The sequence below is a fragment of the Lactuca serriola genome, chromosome 3 (genome assembly GCF_051521515.1).
Source record: "Lactuca serriola cultivar US96UC23 chromosome 3, Lser_US96UC23_V15, whole genome shotgun sequence".
Lineage (NCBI taxonomy): Eukaryota > Viridiplantae > Streptophyta > Magnoliopsida > Asterales > Asteraceae > Lactuca > Lactuca serriola.
This window is the reverse complement of record NC_136410.1, coordinates 32,285,901-32,313,859: the sequence shown is the minus strand read 5'-3', so window position 1 is coordinate 32,313,859 and position 27,959 is coordinate 32,285,901.

The following is a 27,959-nucleotide window of genomic DNA, read 5'->3' as shown; positions in this document are numbered from 1 at the left end:
CACGCCCTAAGTTGCTCTTAGGATTAAAATAGAAAAGGTAGGAAAGAAAAACAACATGCTAATATATAAAATTGTTTTTTTTTTCAGAAAGAACCTCACCCACATCCTCTTTGCTGAGCAAAAAGCCAGGATGCTGACCAGAAGAAGCATTAGACATCTATCAAAAAATCCATGTCATTCAAGTTTCACTTTATGAAAAGATGGAAACAAATTATATCACATGAAATGCATTGGGTAACTGATTCATGTTAAAAAGATCCACAAACTTATTGATAGGATCAATGTCATTTGAAAAAAACAACCAAAAGGCCTGCGCATTCATTGTAATTAAAGCCATGTAATTTAAATGGGAGAATGAGCAACAATGTACTTTAAAAACTTACGTGTAATACATGATCAAAGGCTTCAATGGTCTGAAAAGTACAAATTCTTTATTGAAAAATTGGAACCATGTTTGATACAAAATCAGGTTGAGAAGCTGCAGGGACAAGTAACTAAAAATAATTTTAACATGATAACATTTAAATTCTTAGAATTATGTGTAAAAACTTACAGATGGGTATAGTTTCTAATTCTATATATAGGTGATGGATGGCTCTAAGTACAAGTCTGAATCCTCATTTGTTTCCTGGATCAGTAATAACCTTTTTTAACTGCTCTTTTGTCAGCTACTTGAATGAGAAAAAACTACTAGAAGGTTTTAAATCAAACAGCTAACAATACATGGCTAGTAAACGAGTACTTAATAGGAAAACATAGTAACATGTGATGAATGTTGTGAGCATGTAAACATATACATTTATTTATACCTCAACATTTGGTTGTCCAACATCCAATGCATACAACATTAGCAATTTGAACTTCTGTAGCCTGTAAACAATATGGAAAGGCTTTTTGATTATTACCCTATTAGACATTTTGCATGTATATTAATATTAAGTAATCAGCAAAGTACAATTTAGTTTCTTACCTTGACTTCTCCAGTTATCCTATCAAATAACCATAAATTAGTAACTGAAATACATAAATTAAGACTCATATGGAAGCTTTACAATCTTCAAAAAGTCATGTAACATGGGGAATCCAACTATATTTTGATAAATGTGGCAAATTATGTGACCCTAATAATAACCAGTGACAACAATGTTGTTTTGTTGTTAGCCAATATTAAAATAAGATTAGAATCGAGTAAAAATGTTAATAAACAATCCAAACATGATTTAACCTCATAAAAGAAACCAACAAACTATAATATGGTAAACCTAATACACTCAAACCATGACTAATCCAAGAGTTTGACCAGAGTTATTTTATTACTAAATTGCAAATCAACAGAAGAGAAACAAGAAACAAAATAATCATCATGTGATTAAATCTTCCACAAAAAGAGATTTGAGTAAAACATCGTGATCTGATAAAATTGGTTATTCATAAGAACACATTCTGAAACAAGCGTACCATACACGCTAAATCAGATTTTACAGTGAAAAAAAATCAATAAAAAGATAGAGAAGAAAGCCTTTATGAAACGGTCAACAAAACTACAGGAAAACTATGTAGTTTCCTTCTGTTTTTAAGTTGCAATACAACTTGTGTAGTTAGAAAACTAGAGTATGCTTCGATTTTTCTCGTATCCATACATACATAGGAGATCACAACATCTGAAATACAGAAAACCCTAGAGAACTAAAATAAGAGGGAAAAAGAATGAAAAGTTATAGATAACTCCTTAGGATTACCGAAGTGGTTGTGGGTGTCCAACCAAGGGTGGGGGTGCTTGTGTCTCCGGTAAGCTGAGTTACAGAGGTCGCGATGAGTCATCTCCGACGGTGTTTGGAGAAAGAAGCGGGATAAGTGAAGAAGGAAGAGTAGAGAAGGTAATATTTTATGCGCCAATACACTGACCCAAACCTTTTGGCTTCCCAATTCCAACGGTCATTTATAAAACCTTTTCCAAAATTAAAACCTTTCTAACCTACACGTCTCCGAGTTTTGTAAAATGCGGTTTGTTTCCCCCCAACTTTCATATGTATTCCAAACAATTGACATAAATGGTCCCTTGAATATTACAATTACAATATTATTTATGCGATGGAGTTCAAAAGTTTTTAACTTGCATCGTTTGGCTTAAAATCTCAATTTTTGGTTGATTTGGTCGTAAACAATTTGAAATGAGTCTTTTATCTTTTTCATTTGTTTTTTTCTATTTTTTCTATTAATTTCAATATTAAAATACTTAGAAAAAAAAAAATCCTACCTACCTACCCCTCTCCACCAACCCCCCCCCCCTTCTTTTCCCTTCTTCTTACATACGGACACATGTTTAGTGATTCACTTGCAAAATCCAAATATATACAAACAAAACAAAAATATAGGTCATCTTCGTCATCAAGTTCTTCCTAATTCAAAACACACACATACCGACCAACACACATGTTTGGATTCTAAAATTTCTTTCTTCAATACTTCTGATTCACTCTCCAATGTGCCACTTAGTTCCCGCTTCTTCGCTTTGGATATTGATTTTCTAGGATATGTTGTTTCTCTTTCCCCAAATGAAATGTGACTCATTATAACTACTACTTGTTGATCAATAGAACAAAATTGTAAGGTTTGTATAATTTCAAAAATGGTAGAAATCAAAGATGGAACTATCAAGGTTGTATGATGTAGAGTTCAAGATATTAACTTTTGCTTATCCGTCTAGGCCAAATGTGACTATTTTGAGGGATTTTTGTTTGAAGGTGAAAGGTGGAGACATGGTGACGGTCATCAGAGGGAGTGGTTCTGGGAAATCGAAGATCATATGGTTGAAACAGTGGTTCTATGATCCATCTGTGGGAAGTTTTGATGGGATGTGTAACACACACAAAAATCACAAGAAATTTAAATTTTTTAAAACCGATCCAAAATCACAAAATTGTCTCCCAAATTCACAAGTCATAAATAAGAGGATGTGTACGGTCACGCCTTCGTCTTTCCGTGGTCATCCGAAGTACCAGAAACATAACCTAAAACTGTAACCCAACGGCTACTGAGATACCCCCAAAGTACCAACACATAAAAATAACATATATATAATAATAGCATAACGGGTCCAATCAACCATCGGTTTGGAATACCCCAATATATTATGAGTCCAGTCAACCATCAGGTTGGAATACACTAGGCCCACTGTAACATCCCAAAATTCAAGACTAAAAATTTTCTTTTAATAAGACATTACTTAAAGAAAAATCATCAATCCAGTTATAATCAGAGTATTAATTTCCAAAGTACATGTTCATTATCAGAGTAAAACATTCCCAGACTGTCTAATCTATGGTGTGTACCATGCGATCACCTCCGAGCTCTTCCCTCCGCTACCGAAAGTACCTGAAACCAAAATTGAAAACCGTAAGCACGAAGCTTAGTGAGTTCCCCACCCAACCACATACCATGCATAACCACATACTGCACATACTGGGCCACGCCCGCTGTCCTGGGCCTCGCCCCCTACCTTGGGCCTCGCCCGCTACAACGGCCTCGCCGCTCCAGGCCCCGCCTGGATTCGAGCCCCGCTCAGATACAGATCTGTTCCACTTAGGCCTCGCCTGTCACAGGGCCTCGCCCACTAACATATAATAGCACATAAACATATCACATCACATCACATAAGCTAAACACATACTAACGGATCTTGTCCTAAGGCCTTGCCTATCTTTGGGCCCCGCCCTTGTCCTGCTACTGGTGAGTCATGGAACCCTGTCCATACTCCTGCTGATGGTGAGGTACGGGCCCAGCCCACCCTCACTCCTTCCCTAACTGGGGCCTCGCCCCTGATCTGCTGCTACTGAGATGTGGAACACCATCCACACTCTGCTATAGGTGAGATACGGGACCTCGCCCACACTCACCTCCCTACCAGGCACATAATATCACACAGACAACAAGTATAAACTATCACATATACCATTCCTTGGGCACCCGCCCTCTATCATTGGACCTCGTCCCGAATATCATACTAGCATACTGTGCCAAGGGGTAACCCTCGGGTCTTCTACTCATAACTACATGGGCCGGCATTATGGTCGTAGACCCATTCATACAAAGGGAAACTCACCTGCACTGGCTGAACTGGCTGATGAACCCACTAGCTGCTGCCCGACAACTCTCTGAACTCCTGCTCTACTCGCTCCCCGAGCTACCAATATCAAAGCAACACTGAGTCTAACTGACCCCCAAAAGATAACCAAGTCAACTCTGGTCAAAGTCAAGGTCCTGGTCAAAGTCAACCCTCCAGGTCAACCCTACTCGTCGAGTCACCCTATTGACTCACCGAGTTCATATGTTCAGAGTCCTTCTCTTTGCGACTCGACTCGCCGAGTCAGTCCATGACTCGCCGAGTCTACCGATTTCCGAGTCGCCCTGTCCGACTCACCGAGTCTCCACTCGACTCACTGATTCGAGTCTCAAATCGTAGGGTTTGGGGTTTCGTGACCTGACTCGCCGAGTCCAAGAACAGACTCGCCGAGTCCAAGGCAATCTTCAACCAACTCGCTGAGTTGTTCTTCCAACTTGTCGAGTTCCTACCCAACTTCATCTGACTCGACGAGTTGTTCATCCCACTCGTCGAGTTCCTCCTCATCTTCATGCTACTCGCCGAGTCCACTCGAAGGACTCGCCGAGTCCATTCAGATCTACATACATGCAGAGGACTTTTGAGTCATGCATGGGCTCCAAACTGTAGATCTATCCTCCCCAAGCCTATTCCTCATGTAAAGTTGCAAACTTTATGTGTAGAGAAGGAGATCTAGGCTAAATACACCATAAACTAGGTTTTAAGGCAAAGAGGCTCCATAATCAACTCAAGGGCTGATACTTTATGCTTTCCAAGACCAAAATATGCTTAGATTCGAAGTAGCAACTTCAGATCTAGCTTCTAACTCAAATGGACAACTTAATCATGGCTAAAAAGCCCCAAAACTCACAACCAAAATAGATCTAAAGGGAGGGAAACGACTTAATACCTTCAATGTTCAGAAATATCTTCCCAATCCCAGATCTATAGCCCCTTTCTTGCACCCTCAAGGTCCTTCTTCCTTTTCCAAGCTTTAATGCACTCTTCAAGGCAACAATTGGCTCAATCAATGGATATGGCGGCTAGGGTTTGGCATTCTGGGTTAAAGAGGCAGCAAAGGAACCCTAGGGAAGAGAATTAGGCGCTTAAATAGGCTCCAAGCCCCGAATTTAGGGTTTTCCTCATACAGACCAGACTCGCTGAGTCTCCTTGGCCGACTCGCCAAGTCGGTCACTTACTCCTCGACCCGGATCCCGCTTAGACTCGCTGAGTCGTCCCCTAAACTTAGGGTTTCCTTTCCTTTCTTGGCCTTTCTGACTATGGGTGTTACACCCACTCAACCATCGGGTTGGAATGCTAATCTATAACGGGTCCTTTCATCCTCGGGATGGAATACCCTCGGGCCCAATCAACCATCAGGTTGATGTGCCTCCGGCCTCTTGACTTACGCACAAAGCAGTAAAGCCTCAACCACCAACCAAATATGTGCATATATAACAAATAAACATATAAACAGTCAACAGACAATCAGACAGATCATACAAATAACTAAGCATGACATTAGCCTATATATCAGGATATCGATCTAACAGATCACTACAACATGATAACATACTATCACATAACATGATATCTAATATAATGGGTCAGCCTTGGTGCCTTCAACCCGAAAGTACAGTGAGGAAAACTCACCTCGGAAACTGAACACCAGTTGATGAGGTCCCAACTCCGAATCTCAACTCAACCCGACACCTAATTATCAGAATGACCCAAAATATCCTTAAGTCAAACTTGGTCAAAGTCAACCCACCTCACGTCGTGGCCAAGCATGGGTCACATCATGATAGCGAACCCAATCCGATTTCCCACTCGACTTAACCTAACTAATCAAATCAGTCCAAGAAATTATCTTGAATAGGCATCACGACGTGAGCACCCATTCTCACGTCGTAAGCTTCAAGGGTTCTAACAGAAAACGGGGATACTCTGAATCTCACGTCGTGAGCATTGTCTGAGGCTAAGGGTCACCATTTTAAGTCCTTTTTCCGTTAAGTCTTTGAGTCTACTTCATCCAGAAACTAAAGGGGACCCCTAAGGTCCATAAAAATGTTTCCTTTATGGTCATGTATGCACCAAACATGATCATCCATATCTAGGTAAAAAAAAAAAAAAGAATGAGCTTCATTCTTTCATGCATTCCTCAAATCCATACCAATGTCCAAATCTGAACAATATAATGCCCTAGGGACTCTTAGAATCCATAAAGTTGCCAACTTTATGGATTTACTCCCCTCAAGCATGCAATAACATCAATAAGATGGACATAACTCAAGATCTATTCATGATAAGCAATAAAGTTGGAGTCTTTGATACTTACAAGGGTCCAAAAACATGAAATGATGATAATGATGTTGATTCTTGCCCATACCACCACTAGAGCCCTTCCTTCTTCTTATTTTCTTCTTCCACAAACTAGAAATGCACCCAAATGACAAAGGATCTTAAGGATGTGTAAGATTAGGGTTTATGGAGGTTTAGAGAGTGAGAGAGGTTGAGGGTGAGAAACCCTAGCCATATCATTCCTTTAAATACCGAAAACTTAGGGTTTTAGGTCGCCAGCCGCCCTCACTTCGTGAGCCTTAAAATGATGCACGGTTCTGAATCACTTTTCACAACGTGAGAAGGCATTCATCACATCTTGAGCAGGACAAATATTGGAACTTAACTTTAAAATATTAAAGATAATGTGCACCTGATCCGGGTGTTACAATTCTCCCCCACTTGAATCAGACTTCATCCTCGAAGTCAACTGCTGCGAACAACTCCGGATAATGCTCCCGCATCTCGGCCTTCGGCTCCCAGGTCCAGGAGCCTCTCTGATGTTGCCACTGCACCTCTACCAAAGGTATCTCCTTGTTACGCATGAACTTCGTCTTCCTTTCCAGGATATCCACCTGTCTCTCAACATAGTTAAGGTGCTCATAGACTTGAATATCATCCAACGGTACCACTACCTCGATGTCCAACACACACTTACACAACTGAGAGACATGGAAAGTGTTGTGGATCTGACTGATCTTGCTTGACAACTCCAACCTATACGTGTAACACTGAAATTTTCAAAACAAATTTCTCATTTAAATTCGCTTATTTCTTTAAAACATTTCATTTTTATTTAAAATACAAATCATGACTCTTTTGTTCAATCAATTAATAAACCAGGATCCTCCAAAACAAACGCTTCCTCTGGTGTGTACAATCGAGCCGGTGTCGTCCTGTGATTCTAAGGAAACCTGAAACACATAACACAAAACATTGTAAGAACGAAGCTTAGTGAGTTCCCCAAAATACCACTCTAACACATATTAGCCACTCAAGGCTATAACTCTATTGACCTTCTCGTCAGTGTGTCTTAGTGGGACCCTCTAGTCCCAACTCTCTATGGACCTTCTGGCCCTAACTCTATGGACCCAAAGGTCCTAACTCTGGTAACTCTGAATCATGCATATCACATATCACAACAAATCTCATAACATAAATAGTATACAAATACACTGGCACATAACTCTAATCCTAACTTTGTTGGCCCTCTGGTCCTAGCTCTATGGACCTTCCAGTCCTAACTCTGATATACACATCGCATAAATCACATAGAAATAATGCAGTGCCACACATCGCATAGATAGCATACAATAACTCTGTCATTTAACTCTGTTACCACTCTAAGTAAAGTATAGTGAGAAGACTCACCTCGGATGTCTCTGGTAATCTCGCACGCGGATACACTGATCTAGCCTCTGCCTAAATACATAAACAATTATCTCAATCAATAACGGCTCTCCAGGATAGACTAATCCCTTCCATGTCCTCTAAGAAGGATAAAAGACCATCTTACCCTTCAAATGGTCCACATGACCAATTGTTGACCAAACCCTAAAAGTCAAAAAAAGTCAACTTAAGTCAACAGTCAACACTGACCAGACTCGTCGAGTATACAAGGGTGACTTGGCGAGTCCATGCGTGTCTTTTGACTCTTCCACGGCCTCACTCGACTCGTCGAGTGAACCTTCCACTCGACGGGTTTCTACTGGATTCGAATCGCGGACAACCCGACTCGACTCGTCGAGTCTCCCCATGGACTCGGCGAGTTGCTCCCATGCCAACACTCGTCTGAACTTCTGAGGTCAGATCTGTTCCTCTAATCCATAGATCTGGCTTCCCTACTGTGACAACCCGTAAATTGTTCCGTCCCTGTAACCCATTCCGTCGGTAAAACCCGTTTGTCTTTCGATTTTTCCGTTAACATTTTGGATTTGGTCATTTAAATTAAGACTTTTATTATGACCTCGTGAGTATCCAAACCCATTAGAAACACATGAAAACATCCTAAATTATTATTTAGAAAATTTATAGTTTCGACCACGTCGGGTAACAACAACTTAATCGGGTGCGACCAAAAGCCTCGTCTAACGTCAGTATCGGGTAGATTTCCTCCGGGCCACAAATTCAAGCCTTATATAAAGGATGAGTGGACCATCATTTAAATCCTTTTGCTCATCTCATAACTTTCTCTCACTACTCTCTCTCTCTCTCTCTAAAATCCGATTTTAATCCAAAATCATCCAATTCAAACCTCAAATCATTAAGGTAACTATCCTAACTCATAGATTAGCATCTTTAGCCTTCAAATTCGTGTTTAAACCACCCAAATGCACCAAATACATGTGTTTACGGTTGGGAACACCTCCCAAAACCGTGAACACCTCTAAAGAGGGTTTTGAAGCCCCAAAACCCCTCCAAATCACTTCTAGTGCTTAGTTAAGACCTTTGGACTTGCAGGAATGGACTTAGAGCACCAAAATCTTACCATTTAGGGGGTAAACTTGAGTTTACGGTCCAAGAATATTCTTGGACCGTAAACCCTCATTCATGGACCATAAACATCATTTAAGGTGTTAGTTTGCCCCTAAACACCTCCAACAAGCTTCCATGAGAGTATAGAACCTTATAATCCTTCAAGAGATGCACCAAAACATACACAAATAGGTCAAACTTGAGTTTACGGCCCAAGAACATTCTTGGACCATAAAAACCTCTTCTTAGACCTTAAACTCCTCCGATGGGTGTTAAAGTGCCCTTAACACCTTGTATGGCTTAGAAATGGGTCTAGAACTTAACATGCTTAACCTTTAACCACCAAGTTACATGAATCATGTACAAACATGAGTTCACTGCCATAAACTCATGTGTTTAAGGTAGTAAACTCACCAAGAACATCTTCATAGACCGTAAACTCCTTTTCCAAGGTCAATTCAAGTCCCAATCACTTCCTAAGCCATGAAATCAACCCTAGAACCTTCCATTGTGCATTGTAATTAACCTAGGACCATCAAAACACATTAAGACATGACATATAAGAGTTTACGGCTGTAAACTCATAGTTTACTGCCGTAAACTCCTCAAATGGTCCTTAAGTTGTTCAAATTACCTTCCAATGCCTTAAAACCAAGCCTAGTATTACCTACAAGAGTTGTAAGACCATTTAACACCCAAGAACACCCCCACCATGAGTTTACGGCTGTAAACTCATGGGGAGTTGGTCATTTGGTCCGAAAACTCCATAAGGAGTTTACTCTTGAAGAGCAAACTCCATATTTATGCCCTACACATCCATAGATGCTACCCGGGTCACTCCAAACACTTGAATTGAAGTGTTTTCGTGTCTAGAAGTGTTTATTCTTATTTAATTAATAGACCAAGGTCTAACTAGATACAAATTATGTATCTCTTCGTATTACATAAGAAACTCGCGTGTTTCAAGCCCTGAACTGACAACTAGCATCCAACCGGCACATCTCTCGTCTGGTGAGTTCATACCCCTACACCTTTTTCTGTGTTTTTCAATGTTTTCAGGGGGGAATACAAGCAAACAATAAATTTTTTCAAAACCTAAAACTAGTGTAATTCTATAAATATTTGGCAAACTTTTAGATATCGTTACCCCGTTTATGCGGAGCATAAGGGATGTTTTACTGAATATAACTAAGTAGATTTCAATTACAGTAAAGGAAACAATCAAATTATTATGGGAATAATTTGGGATCTTTAGTTCTTGTTTTACGAGCACATATTTGTGTAAAGTTAATAGATAAGCTATGTCTGATTCAGTTTATCTCTGTATAATTTGGAGTATTATGCCAGATAACTTCATTATATTAAACTGTTTATACTGTATTATGTTTCAAAATGATTAGTATGTTTGATAACGTCCGAGAACACCATGAATAATTTAATACTAGCTTGTGAGATTATCTTCATTAAACCCTTTGGGTTATCAGTAAATCCTCCCCGGAAGTGTAACCAGAGTCTACTGGAGGGAGACCGTGGAATTTGTGAATAGATCTATTCGGGACTGACAATCTCACACCTTAATTGTTAGCTACAGTTAGGCGGGCACACTTGGGGTGAAAAATTCTGGATATCGTCCGACGCCTGAAGAACGTCAAGGAGGTCTTGTTGTCGTGTTAGCATGGTTACCCGACTCACAATACGTATTAATATAAGTTTATTCACGGATTTTATTTTCATATCTATCTTTGATATATAGAATTTATATCTTGTACGGGATGGTATTCCCATGGTCTTTATATCTAGTACGGGATAGTATTCCCATGGTCTTTATATCTTGTACGGGATGATATTCCCATGGTTTTATATCTAGTACGGGATGGTAATCCCATGAATTTCAATCTATAGTTTTTATGTATTAAAAATATCTACTGTTGTACTGGATGGTATTCCCAGTGGTTTTCAATATACAGTTTTATGTGTTAAACTATACACTGTTGCATTTAACAGAAATTCAGAACTTTAACTAAACTGTCTTTATAAGAAAATATGGGATTTTCTTGGGTAACAACTTTTCAGAAAAAATAAAGGAAACATGTTCATTTTCAGAAAACAAAACACTTATGAACTCACCAGCTTTATGCTGATTTTTAAAATGCTTGTATTCTCAGGTTCTCCTTAGACAGGTATCTTGCGTCCTTTTGTAGAAGACGGAGCATATGGAAGTTACGTCTTACTTTTGTTTAATCTTATGTATCTACAAAACTTGTATTAATGTACTTTCAAACAAATGTAATGAATCTATGTAATGTAATGTTTTGTGTTTACTATGCTTACTATGTACATTGGTTGCGATACTTCATGACGTCCTCCGCCCCCGAACGTTTCCGCCTTCGGTTTCGGGGTGTGACACCTACGACCAATAACCACATAAAGGTTGAGGCTTGACATACATGCAAAGCTCACAAGGCTTTCCTTGGAGAAATGGCTCCAAGAATGACATCAAAGTCTCATTCTCTCCATGAATCAACATAAAGCATATAAAATAAGGCCCTATGGACCTCTATGGGTCCAGATCTGGGATCTCTCACACAAAGGGACCCTATACTCATCACTACAAGCCATAGGAAGGTGTAAAAACCCTAAAATCACCAATCTCACCCAAAACACAAAAGGGAAAATGATTTGATACCTCTACAATGAAGATATAATCTTAGGAACTCTGAATCAACAACTCCCTTGACCTCCCCTTGCTGGAAATGACTTCTCCCTTGCAAAATCACACCAAGAAATGCTTAGAATGGCTTTATCTCTCTCACTCTTCGCTCCAGCTCTCTAGGGTACCTCTCTCTGGACTGGTAGCAGCACAAGAGGGCTATAAGGTCCTTTAAATAGGTCTCAAAACAGGGCAATTAGGGTTTCCCTTAACAGCACTGACTTGGCGAGCCCAGATACCCGACTCGTCGAGTCCCTTCATTAAACAGATCACCAAGCCGCGATCCTACTCGATGAGTTGAGGCATCAACTCGCCGAGTCTCTTCATATTCCAATATAAAATACTCAAATTTCCATGCCCGGATATCCGGATGTTACAATACGCTACCTTGACTACCCTGACAATCACCCAAAAATGTCCAATAAACCACGGACCCAGCTTCCCCCTCTTCCTGAAGCGTATCACACCTCTCCAAGGTGAGACCTTCAAGAGTACCATATCGTTAACCTGAAATTCCAACTCTGGTCGGCGTCGGTCGGCATAGCTCTCCTGTCGACTCTGAGCGGTCTGTAGACTCTGCTTGAACTGCTGGATAAGCTCTGTGATGTGAAGGACTACTTCGGTCCTTCCCATAACCTTGTGACCAACCTCCCCCCAACAAACCGGGGTACGACATCTCCGACCATACAAGAGTTCAAATGGCGGAGCACCAATGCTGGAGTGATAACTATTGTTGTAGGAGAACTTTGCAAGAGGTAGGTAGGAACCCCAACGCCTGCCAAAATCAATAACACAGGCCCACAACGTATCCTTACAGGTTTGTATAGTTCGCTCACGCTATCCGTCAGACTGCGGATGATATGTGGTGCTGAAATGCAACCTTGTGCCCAATTCCTCGTGGAACTTCTGCCAGAAACGGGAGGTGAACCAAACATCTCGGTCAGAAACAGTGCAAACAGGAACCCCATGGTGAGCAATGATCTCCCAGACATCCCAGACATAAACATCGGCCAACTTTTTGGCCGAAGATCTCTCCTGGATGGCCAAAAAGTGGGCACTTTTGGTCAATCGATCCACGATGACCCATATAGCATCAAAACCCTTTGCCGTCTTCGACAGCTTGGTGATAAAATCCATGGTGATCTACTCATATTTCCACATGGGAACCTCTAGATGTTGCAACTTGCCATGCGGTCTCTGATGCTCGGCGTTGACCATCTTACAGGTCAAGCACCTCTCAACATACCATGTTATCTCCCTTTTCATACATGGCCACCAGTAACTCAATCTCAAATCCCGATACATCTTGGTGGCTCCCGGGTGTATAGAAAAGCGAGACTTACGAGCATCCTCTAACACATTCTGCCTGATCCTACCCAAAACTAGAGCCCAAACCTGACCACATCGGGTCAATAACCCTCGATAATTTGTGACAAATCTATCAATCTCACCCCTGATCCTTTACTGTTTCTAGTTCTCCTTCCGAGCTCCCTCTACCTAAGCCCCTCTGATCAATCCCAAAAGCGGAGAATCAACGGATATTCTCATACACATCTCCTCAATTGCAGATCTAGCCGACTTGCGGCTCAAAGCATTCGCTACCATATTTGCTTTACCCGGATGGTAAAGGATCTCGCAGTCATAATCCTTGACCACGTCCAGTCACCTGCGTTGCCTCATGTTCAAGTTCGTCTGATCCACAAGATATCTCAAACTCTTGTGATCCATGTAGACAGTACACCGACCCCATATAGATAATTTATCTAAATCTTGAGGGAAAACACCATTTCCCTCAACTCCAGGTCATGGGTGGGATATCGTGTCTCGTGCGGCTTCAGCTTCCGCGAAGCATATGCAATCACTTGTCCTCTATGCATGAGAACAACCCCCAAACTGGTGATGGATGCATCACAGAATACCATAAAATCATCGACTCCCTCTGGGAGGGTTAATATTGGGGCCTCACATGACCTCTGTCGAAGAGTCTCAAATGCCGACTGTTGCTCAGGGCCCCATCGGAAATCCACCCCCTTCCTCGTCAGACGAGTGAGGGGTACCGCAATCTTGGAGGAGTCCTTTTGCTACAATATTTATATTTGCCAAGTTCTCACAATTTCAGATTATGAAAAGGGATGTCGTAATCATAATCGAATTTTAGAACGCAAATAATAGACCCATATATAGAATTTCCTAATGTTGAGCCATTCCAACATGAAATTCATCTATATATCATTGACTAAATACGATTACAACCTCAATCTAAGCTTTTAGATTCGAGATGAAGTATAATTTATTCTCCCTTAATTATAGCAAAACAACTCTTTCCCAATTGAAACCTTTTGTTTTCTATAATTAACATTGCTAAATTGCAACCTTTATCATAATTATCATGCTCCCACTGACATGATGATTATTAGCATAACACTTATGCTCCCACTAGCTTTGACATGTACTCAGAAAATCAGTTGGACTTCTAGAAATCAATACTTTATTGACTTTCTTACCAAAGTTGAGAAATCTGATACTAGATTACTTTGATAAAACTTTATCAATATCATACACCTTATCTTAAATAGCTCACAGGTGTGTCTAAACAATTTTAAGAACTATGAAGAGGGATGTCGTAATCATAGTCTCGATTGTTTAGACCTTTGCCACTTCTCACAAGTCCATGTTAGTGTGCCGGTTAACCACACAGGCTCCACACATGCTCTACTTAGTGAAAGTATTTCCTTACCATCATTTTCATGAATCGGAGAGAAACCTTATGACTCTTAGATTTAATGGTGTATGTGTTCTTATCCATGAGAATTGTCAAAACCATAATCACAAGACAAGATTAGTGACAATTCCAAATTCATATGGACTGAACTTGTGCAATCTTAAATTCTTGCCACCTGGCAGCTCAAGGGCCTGTCATTGCTTCCAAGTTGATATGAAACCAATTGAGAACTCTAAGAACTCTTATGCAAAGCCAACTTTAACTGGAATGGGCACAAAAATAGAAATATGTCAACACGATAGGTTATAAACCTCAAGTTGTGTGCTAGTGAAGAACTTCAGGTTTTATTCTTGATTAGTTCTTGAGACTTTCAAGACCTTTAAGACTCCCACTGTCCTCTTGACATATAAGACTTTCTTTTCAGATATTCAAGAGATGGTGTGGATTCTATTCAAGACAAATACTTCACACAATTCGCCTTAGTTGGTATTTGTTTTATCCAAAACATCACAACTTACCAATTTTAAATGTACAAGAGTAGAAAACCTTTACTCTTACATTTGACAAGTGTTTTAAACCTTCTTTAAGACATGCCACTCAAGTTACAATCTTAGACTATAACTCTAAGAATTGTTTTTGGAACGAAGTATGAATCTTCTTCTTGATTTAACCACTTCAACAATTCATAACTCCTCTTCTTAACTATCAGAATGCACTTAGAGGATGAATTGTGATTAGGTCTCAAAATCATTAAGATGGTCGTAAAACATGATACTAAAGTACTCTCCCATCTTTTCAGATTTGAGAAACTTTTAGCTTTCTGCCTAAGTTGATTCTTCTTATTTGCTCTGCCATACATTGGAACCTTTTCCAATGTCTCAGAATTACACTTAAGCTTGTAAGTGTAACCATATTTATTGAGATATAGTAAATTATGACGAATAGTCTTATCGATCTTTTGTGGTGGACTTAACCAGTGCACAAGAATGTGTACTCGATCCCTTAATCATTTACTTGACTCACACATCCATATGAACAAGTAGTTAGTCTTAATTTTTCCAATGGTTGAAAGTTCTCATTCATCATGTTATGCAACTTGCATGATTCCAAGTTTCTATCCAATTGAAACTTGGGTGATGAGAATCTTTCCTTATTTGGTAAATTTAGACACCACCACAAATAAAATAATCAAATTCATATTTCCACTCTTGCTCTTAATGGAATCTTATAAGCAACAAAAATTTTCACAAATGCCATTGTAAGGATATTTTTAAAATAAATAAAATCAAAAATTTTCCTTTTATTTTAAAAACTTTGCGGAAAAACTATCCTTACAGTGCAAAAGCACATGAAAATTTTGTTGTTATCTATTCCTAAGCAATATATCATAACTCCTAAGAAGTAGCTCAAGAATCTGATCTTCAAACTATGCGATAGAAATCCATCTACGTGATCATATTCAACATATTCTTTCTTTAAGTTTCTTCACTTTCCTTTGATTCTTAAAACATCACCATGTGACCCAGTCACATCATGTTTCAAGAATCTCATAATAGAAACTTAGCAGAGTTAGATAGTGGACTTTACCTGAAGTAGAGTCAAACTTAATGACTTTAACATCCTTAGGTAAATTTGGCAGCTTCGCAACCAATGCCCCTTTCCTTTGGCAATTTAACATATGGACGCTTTGGTAATGGTACATGGGACTATCACAGACTTAGCCTTTCTCTTTATCATCCGGTCAACTGAGTTGACTATGGCCGATCCCTTTCCATTGGAAAGAGAGAGCTTTACTGGATATCCAATGTCATCATTGTCAATGTCCATAAAGTCTTAGGAAGTTGACCTTAGCAAATAGATAAGATCATTAAGGTTCTTGTCATAGTCTGTTTCATAGGAGTCCCAAAGGAACTCACTATGTGACTTAGAAAGTAGTTGAGCCACCAACTTTCTCAAGACTTTGACACCCAACTCTCCCGACTTGTCAATATGTGACTACATCTCCAAGATGTGATCACACATAGACCTTTGCTTGCCAACAGGGCTTGAGTGACCTTAAACTTTTCAAGAACTTGTGGGTTAGGGAGAATAATTGGAGGAGGTGAAAGAAGTATGATTTCCATGGGACATCATCTTCATTTAGGAAAACTTGTTTCAAGAGATTTGGGAAGATCATAAATGTCTAAGCCAAACATCTTTTGGGAGATATTCAAGATAGTTGATTTAAAGTCCTTAATATAACACCCAATACAAAATATTAAGGCTACGACCCAACACAATACTTTTATAACTTGGAAGAGGGATGTTGTAATCCAAGCTATAAAATATTTGAAGGTAGGTGAATGACGATTCACCAATTTCCACCAAGATAAACGAAATGTATCATTAGGTTTTAATTGGTTTTGAAACTCCTAGATTTTTTTGAGATTCATTGAACTTTTCAATGGCATGTTTCAATCTCGAGTGTGCCCTTCAGGTTTTGTGACTGGGACGTTGAGGATCACAAAACAAGGTGTGAAGTAGCCATGCAAATTACTTGGTACTCTTAAGTGTTTACCCCTTAATTGATGTGTCGGTTAACCACACACGCTCCGTCGATACTATGATAAACATTAAGTTACCTTTTGCCTACCTTGTTAAATACGAGTTAGTGTGTCGGTTAACCACACATGCTCCACTAACTGACTTAAACAAAGTGCAAAATGTAATTTCATGGATTATCACCACATTCACATTTCCCTAAGTAACTAAGATTGGGTATTTATAAAAGTTTAGTTACTTAGTATTTATCATTAATACTTTTAATGAAGGGAGAATTCTAGTCCTTGTCCTACCCGTTCGGCTAACGACCCTCCACCGGTCAAGGAAGCGGTGGGTGAGAGTGGACACCCATTAAACTGTCATTTTATAGGCAGTAACCTTATACCCCCCTTATAGACCGGCTTCGTGAATGAGGCTTACTAACGGTAAGACTGACTTTACTCTTATACATATATAAAAATATTATTAACTTATAATATTATAAAGTATAAGGGTTGAATTTTAACTTTTAAAATTCTAAGGTCTAACTTGGAATTAAAGTATTCATAAGTGAAAAAATTTCAAATTCCAAAACTTGAGGGCAAGTTTTGAAACTATTCAAAACTAATAAATTCCATAACTTATGTGTTTAAAGTAGTTTTAATTAAAAAAAACTCTTCAAGTTCCATAACTTGAGGACAAGTTATGGAAGACTTTAAACTAATAAAAGAATGTAACTTTTCTTTATTTTGTAACTTATGGATTTAATTGAGGTTACATGTTTTATTACTTAATGAAGTGACTCTTGAACCTCCATAACTAATAAATTCCATAACTTATGTGTTTAAAGTAGTTTTAATTAAAAAAAACTCTTCAAGTTCCATAACTTGAGGACAAGTTATGGAAGACTTTAAACTAATAAAAGAATGTAACTTTTCTTTATTTTGTAACTTATGGATTTAATTGAGGTTACATGTTTTATTACTTAATGAAGTGACTCTTGAACCTCCATAACTTGAGGACAAGTTATGGAGTCATAAAACCATTTAATGAGAACAAGACTCTTCATTTTGTAACGTTTACCATATTTTATGAGTTTTAAGAAACTTAAATGTGACATTTCATGTAACTTGAGGACAAGTTACACAAACACATTTTAGAATCATCTCTTGGATTAAAATGGATTGAAAACACATAATCAATTAACTTATCTATTAATCTAAGCAACTCATATGAACAAAGATAATTCACATCAAACTTTTCATGTAATTAGCATAACTTTTAAACTAATACAAAACATGAATCTATTGACAATTATCTTTGAAATTGGATTAACATGAACATTACCACATCAAAAACAATTTTATAAGTTCAAAAACAGCTTATGGTAATGTTCCTAGTCCAATTCCAGCCAAAAAACACGAAGATATGCTGTCTGGAGGCCAAACTCATCGAGTTCTTCATGGAACTCGTCGAGTTCATGCTCTAATACAAGAAATCATCGAGTTTTCTACCAGAACCCGTCGATTTTTAGGCCCTAACAAATTCTTGGCTTCAAAAAATCTATTTGCATCAAGTATAAGAGAAAGCAAGCATATGATCTGATACCACTATTGGGTTTTGAGCATTCTAACACTCCTAAGTGTACATGCAACCCTAAATACCTTGGATCTATGTTTTCTCTATTATACATGCAAATATGAACTTTCCAAGGTATTCATCCTAACTAGCATAATAACATTGATTCATATGAATATATAAAGTTAGAATTACATACCTCTTTGATGTAGAATGTCTTCATGAAGCTTGAGTGCCTAGTGCCCTAAGTGTGACACCTCAAATGGTTCACACAACACCAAATACACTTGGAATAGATTAAAGAGAAATCCATACTTCATAAAAATCGGCTAGCCTATTCACATATAATCTAGTGTCGATTTTGTCATCAATAAGATCTTTATATAGTGTCACAATTAGGATAAACCCTAATTGTCATGGCTTTCCATTTCCTTGGATCCATGGGTTCAAATACACCATGGAGCATCCATGGAGCATCCTATGGGTCTAGCCCAACTTGATAATCCATGGAGTCTTAGCCCACTATACAAGTATGGATGATTTACACAATCAACCCATATATTTAATTAGTCTTCTTTTGATCACTTAATTAATCATAGATTAATTCTTGATCAATACCAATTAAATAATATTATTAATATATTAGAACTTATAATATATTAACAAACTTTAAATGTTATTTCTCTCATTATAGTCTATCCAAATGCATGATGCCATGCAACCCAAATGGACCATGCCGGGTCGGGTCAAGTCTTACCAATTATAGTCATTAATCCAACAGTTACAATGGATATTGAGGAGAGAGGAGGGATGAGGTAAGAATTTCGGACAACTTAAGGCCAACCCAAGAGGAAGAAGAGATGGCTGAAAATCAAAGGTATAAGGGTCTTTACATAGTGCAACAAGGAAACCCTAGATAACCCTAATTTCAATAAAATAATATTAATTCAAATTTGGTAATTATCTACTTCCCTGTTATCCACATGGGATATTCTAGAAACCCTAAAATATCCCCTCCAAAACTGTTGGATTAGGTGTCTAATCCTATAACTATAATTGGTATAAACTTGAATTGATGGTAGCACAAACATTTTGGGTTGCCTTTAAACCCGAAAATTGAATAGGAAGAATGTTTGAGAGAGAATGATGATTTATTAATTTATTGCTTAGTTAATAAATTCATTAGAAATCAAAAACAAATGATTTATTAATGTATTATGGAAATAATATATTAATTAGAAATCATATTATTTAATTAATATTTAATCATAAATTAATTTGGAACTAATTTTGGGATTAAAGGAATTAATTAAAACTGCAGTAACTAAAGGTGGCAATGTTCAATAGTTGAGCACTGGGCAATTATAGAATCTCCCTAAAGAAGGGGGAACAAAATATAGAATGTCTCTAGGGTTTCCTTGGGCTCTAAGGGTGACTTGGATGCCTTAGAGAGAAAGTTAAGGGATCAGGGTTATCTTAGAGATACATGCCTTATCCAATACCTTCCTAACACCTACATAAACCCTCATTAGGGTTGAATTTCATGAATGACTCCTCTAAGAGGCTAAGGGCCGTTATTCTTCTTTATTCCCTTTCTCTCTCTCTCTCTCTCTCTCTCTCTCTATATATATATATATATATATATATATATATATATATATATATATAGTTTTCGTTGGTTGCTAGGGTTTGTTTGTGAACCATCAGAGGTGCGACACTTGTGGTGCTTGCTACCAAAGGTCTTTCAAGCAAGGATTCAAGATTGTTTACAACAACAATCTTAAAGGTATTTTTCATAAACCTTTATTATGTGAATTTTGATTATACGCTAGTGATCTAGGGTTTATACTTTGTTGTTCATTATTGTATGTTCAATTAGAGAAAACGTAGATCTTCAATTAGGGTTGCATGCACACATAGGATTGTATGTTTTGCTCAAAACCCATCAAAAAACCGTCCAAGGCTATACCAGGAAGGTTCTCGAGCCTTTTGTTTAACTATTGAACAATTGCACCTTAAACCCTACACTTTTAATTAATTTTTTTAATCCCAAAATTAATTCCAATTAATTTAAGATTAAATGTTAATTAAATCCTATTATTTCTAATTAATACACTATTCTCACGATATATTAATAAATTATTTATTTCAATTTATTAATCAAATAATAAATCAATCTTTCTCTCTCTAAGAATCATCTTGTCCAATTGCTATGTTTGAGGGCAACCCAAAAAAACTGTGTTACTTTCAATTCAAGTTTATACCAATTATAGTTATGGACTTAGACACCAAATCCAACAGTTTCCCACTTGGATAAGTTTGTAACTATAATTGCCAGTATAACTTTTAAACTGATCAGCAAATTGTAGCTTCCAAAAACCGATATCAAACTCCGTCCCAGTCAGTTACATTTCTTAAGATAAGTGATCATATAATCCTCCACTCTACAATATATCATTCGAACATGAGACATGGAACAAAATCAATCTCATTGTCCAATACTTTGTTTCCCGATTTCTGATTTGTAATGGCATAAGACTTCTAATCGAACACATCAATTTAGTCATGGTCGGGTCCGACACTATAAGTCAACACCAAATCACCAAGGGCCTAAAGATATCGCTTTTCCCGTTAGGGCGAAAGGAACGAATAAACTTTGACTTATATACTTGCATCATTTACTCATCAGATCATGCACAACAACACGTTTTATAACATCAAGTTACTGATGCGTTTACGTATCATCAATGCATAACTGACTTGTAAACCACAACTTATATATCTTTGTTTGAAGATTATAAGATATTATCATCTCATAATTACTCGTGATAGATTCCATGAAGTAATACTCTGAGCATGGGTTAATCCAATACATAAATCTCCATTTCAAAGTACTCATGAACATTATAGAAACACCATTGATATGTATAAAACTCTTTAGACAATCTACAATTCAATTCATGACAGTCTTAATTCACTACTTATTTCCAAAAGTACGAACGACTATGGAGTTTGAATAATCGAATTATTCGGGAAGTAAAACATGCAAAAGTGAAACAACAATAAACAATTGACAAAAGGTAGTAAATAAACCCATAAATAATTCTCTATTATTTAATCACCAAAAGTCAATTACATTTACTTTGTTACAATTATATATTAGTTTTAAATAAAAAAAAATATGGCAAAAGTAGCGATCAACCTCTCTAAGGCTAGTGGGTGTGGTTTCACACTTTAGCCAAAACTTGCAATTTGCATGACGTAGGTTGCCACACTTGTCATGTTATATATATATATATATATATATATATATATATATATATATATATATATATATATATATATATATATATATTAATTTAGAAAATAAATATTGCAAACATATTATTTTTTTAAAAAACTTAAATTCCATTAATAAACATAGAAATTAAAAAAAAAAACATAGAAACTAAAAACATCACAAGACCGCTATAAATTCAGAAACATCACATTAGAAATTCAAACACACATCCCGTTAAAAATTAAAAGACAAATACTTCAAATTTGACGCCATTTGGGTCTCTACCTCAGAATCTGCCAAAACTCAACAAACTTGAAATCTTTGTCAGTTTCAACACGGGAAGCCTCAAGAGCATTCGCTAGCAAAATATTTTCGTTTTCACCATTTCCGGCATCATGCATCACCCTACGAAGCACAATGGTAAATCGAGTTGCGAGTGTGTGTGCATTTCTCCATTTGGCGTAAAATAGATTTTTTTTTTCTTTGAGGTTGAAGGGCTTGGCGGTTGTATATGTCGACAGTTTTACTCCAAAAAGTAGTCGAAGGGTTGTCATTGTGGTGTGGATCTTTTGCTACATCAATCCATAAACGAGCGAGTAAGATCTATTTTTCAATCGACCAAACAATAACCATTTTTAGTGATTATGTAACACCGTAAAAATTTAAACAATTTTTCGCATTTTAAAAATCATATAATTTCATTCACATCCACATTTTAAAACATTATATCATCATTATCTTAATACAAAACCCCAAGATCAAAACATATAAACTCCAGTGTGCGTGTGTACGAGTCATGCCGACGCCTTCCCGCGATCATCGTTGGTACCTGAAACACCACACATAACACTGTAAGCATATTTTCTTAGTGAGTTCCCCAAGATACCACATAAACACATATCAGCCACTCAAGGCTGTAACTCTGTTAACCCTCCAGTCGAATATCTCCGTGGGACCCTCTTGGTCCCATAACTCTGTGGATCCACTGGTCCTAACTCTGTAAACTCTGAGTCATGCATATCACATATCACAATAAATCACAACACATAATAACATGCAAATACCCTGGAATATAACTCTAAAATACTCTGTCACATAATTCTGTTACCACACTAGGTAAAGTATAGTGAGAAGACTCACCTCAGATATCTCGGTAAATCTCTGACTCGGAAGAAATATGATCTAGCCTCCACCTAATCACATAAAGTAAATATTCTCATAAATATAACTCTCGGGACTAGACTCAACCCTCTCTAGGCACACTCAGCAGGCAAAAGACCATTTTACCCCTCTTTTAGCTCAAAGGCCACATTGTTGACCAAACCCTAAAAGCCAACAAAAGTCAATAGTCAAACTTTGACCCGACTCGTCGAGTGCACTTGGGCGACTCAGCGAGTCTACACGTGTCCACTAACTCTTTAGTCCTGCTTGGCACGTCGAGTTCCTCCCCTTTCTCGACAAGTCACACCTGGCATGAATTGCGGGGCCACCCCGACTCAACTCGCCGAGTCTTAAGAACAACTCGGCGAGTTCCGCCTTGAACTCCAGTTCCCTAATCCCCCTCTGACTCACTGAGTTATTTCCCCAACTCGGCAAGTCTACTCACTGAGTGATTTACAGGAAAACCTAACCCTACTCGCCGAGTATGATCTTTGGACTCGGCGAGTTCATGCCATGCACAAACTCCATAGACCTCCTGAGGTCAGATCTGTTCCTTTACTCCATAGATCTGACCTTTCTAAGCATGCTAATCACGTAAAGTTCAGACCTTGACACACATATAACATCTAGATGGTCTCACTTGGTGATTTAGCCCCAAAAATAACATCCTAAGTTCATGGTGTTGGGTTTTGGTATAATACAACATCCTATGGTGCACATACAACCCTAAATACCTTGGATCTATGTTTTCACTAATTATACATGCAAATGGTTTCCAAGGCATTAAACCTATAACTAGCATGCATTTGACATAAACCATAGAATATACTAGTTAAGGAAACATACCTTTTATGTGGCTTGAAGTCTTGATGTATTTGGCCTTAAGATCTTAGCACCAATAGTTTGAAATTCCTCAAATGGAATCACAACACATCTAGGACAAAGGTGGCTCTTTAGAGAGAAGTCCATGCACCAAAACACCTCCATATTTCTCTAAGAAAAGAAGTGGTGATTTTGGCTATGGAGTAACCTATTTATATGTAGGATTCCAAGGGTCATGGGTATAACCCACAATCCATACCCATGGGTTTTATGATCCATGGTTCATGTGGCCCAACTCTTTATGTATCCATACATAAACTTGGTCCAACATGGGTCATAAGCCCAACACATATAAATATAACTAATTATCATAATTAGTCCCCATAGATTTAATTAGTCTCTTTTGATCACTAAATTAATTCCAAATTAATTCTTGATCGATACTAATTAAAACATATGATTTCATATTAATATATTATAACTTATAATATATTAACAAACCATAAATAACCTTCTCTCAAAAGTCCATCCTAACAAATTGTCCTGATGATATGCAACCCAAATGGACCATGCTACTCTCGGGTCAAGTACATACCAATAATAGTTATGGGCTTAGACATCTAATCCAACAGTCTCCCACTTGGATAAGTCTAAAACTATTATTGCAAGTACGACTTCATAACCCGACTAGCAATCGTAGCTCTTAAAGCCGCTGTCGAACTCTAAACAAATCAATGACGCGTCCATTAGATAAGGGATCATATATTCCTCCATTCTAGATATCATATAGACTGAGACATGGATTATAATCATTCTCTTTGTCCATTTGTTGTTTCCCGATTTCCGATTTATGACGACTGACTAATTGAACAAATCAAATCAGTCCTGGCCCGACCGTGCACTTCCATTTGTCATCATCAAATCATCGAGGGGCCCATAGATATCGCTTTTATCCCGAAGGTAAAAGGAATGGATAAACTTCGATTCATATGGCTTGTTCTACTACTTGTTGAATCATACACAAAGGCACATTTTATAACATCGAGTTACCAATGCGTTTTCGTGCAATCAATGTATAACCAACTCATAGTAACAACTCATATCTCTAGGTTTGAAGAATATAAGATATTATCGTCTCATGATCACTCGTGATAAAATCCATGAATTGATTCCAATTAGCGCGGGTTGAATCCAATACTCATAACTTATGAGCACTCATGAGTGTTGTAGCACCACCTTGTCCAACATCTTAGACCTCTACAAACCCAACCCATGAGAGTCTTGATTCATATCTACTTCCAACATATGACCGACTATGGATGATTTGAATAACTTAGTCAATCAGAACAATGACCTAGTTATTCTGGAAGTCAAAACATGCAAAGTGAAACACAATAATAATCGAATCCAGTATGGTCTCAGAACTTATGAATATAAATAAAACACCTTTTATTTATCACCATATGATTACACATTATTCACTGTATACTGTTTCAGCTATCAACTTTATTCTTGAATTAAAACAATAGTTGTCCCATGCTCCAAGCATGTACACTATGTTTTCTAAACACTAGTCGTGCCATACACCAAGTATGCATACTATGTTTGTCTATGATCTTTACTTTGTGAAATAGATCAATTGAACATAACTCCAATGATCCTCTCTTCACAGTCCCAAATCCTTACTGCACATGCAAGGATTCCAAATTCCTACCACTTACCAAAATCTGTTAGATTTTAAACTTATATGCACTGATCCTCTTGTAATGATTATTCTCAAAGTCACAAAGACTTGTCAACAAACATTACAGAGTATTCCAATGGAGATCAAATCCATGGAAACATCCTTCTTGCATTAAGTTTCCTAATCATACATATTGAATACTTTCTAACTTTGAAGCATTTCCATATTCCATTTTGACTATCACTTCTGAACAAGAGTTGCCTCCTTACAGATTATGTCAATATGGTCCTTCCAGAATTAATACTATACTTCCAACTGTCCTTGACGAACCAATCTTTGGTAAACCTTAGATTGTCCTCAACAATTGCTTAATCATTTTAGTCATATCAATTTTTAGACCTTTTTCCCTTCTTCATGCCCCAGGCATTTGGAAAAACTTAGAAAGAGTGAATATATCACATGTAATCGATCCTATATCCGAAGCATATGGGACACGATTCATGATGTCTCACATAAAGACTAAACCAGTCTTTTGCTATAATATTTCCATTTCTATTTGCCAAGTTCTCATAATTCCTATTATGAAAAGGGATGCCGTAATCATAATCGAATTTTAGAACGCAAATAATGAACCCATATATCAAATTTCCTTATGTTGAGCAATCCCAACATGAAATTCATATATATTCTTGACTAAATACGATTAAGACCTCAATCTAAGCTTTTAGATTTGAGATGAAGTATAATTTCCTCTCCCTTAATTATAGCAAAACAACTTTTTCAACCCCTGCAACCTCACGAATTGAAACTTTTGTTTTCTATAATTAACATTGCTAACTTGCAATACTTATCATAATTATCATGCTCCCACTAACATGATGATTATCAACATAACACTTATGCTCCCACTAGCTTTGACATGTACCCAGAAATCAACTAAACTTCTAGAAATCAATACTTTATTGACTTTCTTACCAAAGTTCAGATTTCTGATACTAGATTGCCTTGATAAGACTTTATCAATATCATAAACCTCTCTTAGATAGCCCACATGTGTGTCTAAACAATTATGAAGAGGGATGTCGTAATCATAATGTTTAGACATTTTGTCATTCCCACAATTGCTATCTACTCAAAATCTACTTAGTGAAAGAGTTTCCTTACCATCATTTTCATGAATTGAAGAGAAACCTTATGACACTTAGATTTAATGGTGTATGTGTTCTTATCCATGTGAATTTTCAAAACCATAGTCACAAGACAAGGATAATGACAAATCCAAACTCATATGGATTGAACTTGTACAATCTTAACTTCTTGCCACCTGGCAGCTCAAGGGCCTGTCATTGCTTCCAAGTAGTTATGCAAACAATTGGAAACATGTAGAACTCAAATGTATAGCCAACTTAACTGGAATGGCCACAGAAATGTCAGCACGATAGGTTATAAACCTCTACTTGTGTGCTAGCGATGAAATACAGGTTTTATTCTTGATTACTTCTTGAAACCTTTTTCAGGATCTTTTAGACTCCCACTATTTCCTTGACCTATACAACTTTCTTGCCAAATATTCAAGAGATAGTGTGGATTCTAATCAAGACAGACGCTTAACACAATTAGCCTTAGTTGGTCTTTGTTTTATCCAAAACATCACAACTTACCAATTTTAAATGTACAAGAGTAGAAAACTTTTACTCTTACATTTGACAAGTGTTTTAAACCTTCTTTAAGACATGTCACTCAAGTTAAAATCTTAGAGTATAACTCTATGAATTGTTTTGGAATGAAGTATGAATCATCTTCTTGATTTAACCACTTCAACAATTCATAACTCCTCTTCTTAACTATCAGAATGTACTTAGAGGATGAATTGTGATAAGGTCTCAAAATCATTAAGATGACCTTAAAACATGATACTAAATTACTCTCCCATCTTTTCAGATTTGAGAAACTTTTATCCTTCTGCCTAATTTGATTCTTCTTATTCGTTCTGTCATACATTGAAAAATTTCCAATGTTTCAGAATTATACTTAAGCTTGTAAGTATAATCATACTTACTAAACCTTAGTAAATCATGACGAATAGTATTATCCATCTTTTGTGGTGGACTTTGACAAGTGCACAAGAAAGTGTACTTGATCCCTTCGTCCTTCTCTTGACTCACACATCCATGTGAACAAGTAGTTAGTCTTAATTTTTCCAATGCTCGAAAATTTTCATTCATCATACTATACAACTTGCATGATTCCAAGTTTCGGTCCAATTGAAACTTGGGTGATAAAAATCTTTCCTTATTTGGTAAATTTAGACACTACCACAAATGAACGAATCAAATTCATATTTCCAATATTGCTATAAACATACAAACATCAAGTTTTCATGAATGCCATTGTAAGGTGATAAAAATAAAGTAAAACAAACTTTTATTTATTTTAAAATGCGGAAAAAACTTTTTCCTTACAATGTAACTTGAAATGAAAACTATGTTATTACTTGTTTCCTAGCAATCTGTCATAACTCCTAGGAGTAGCTCAAGAATCCAATCTTCAATCAAGCGATAGAAATCC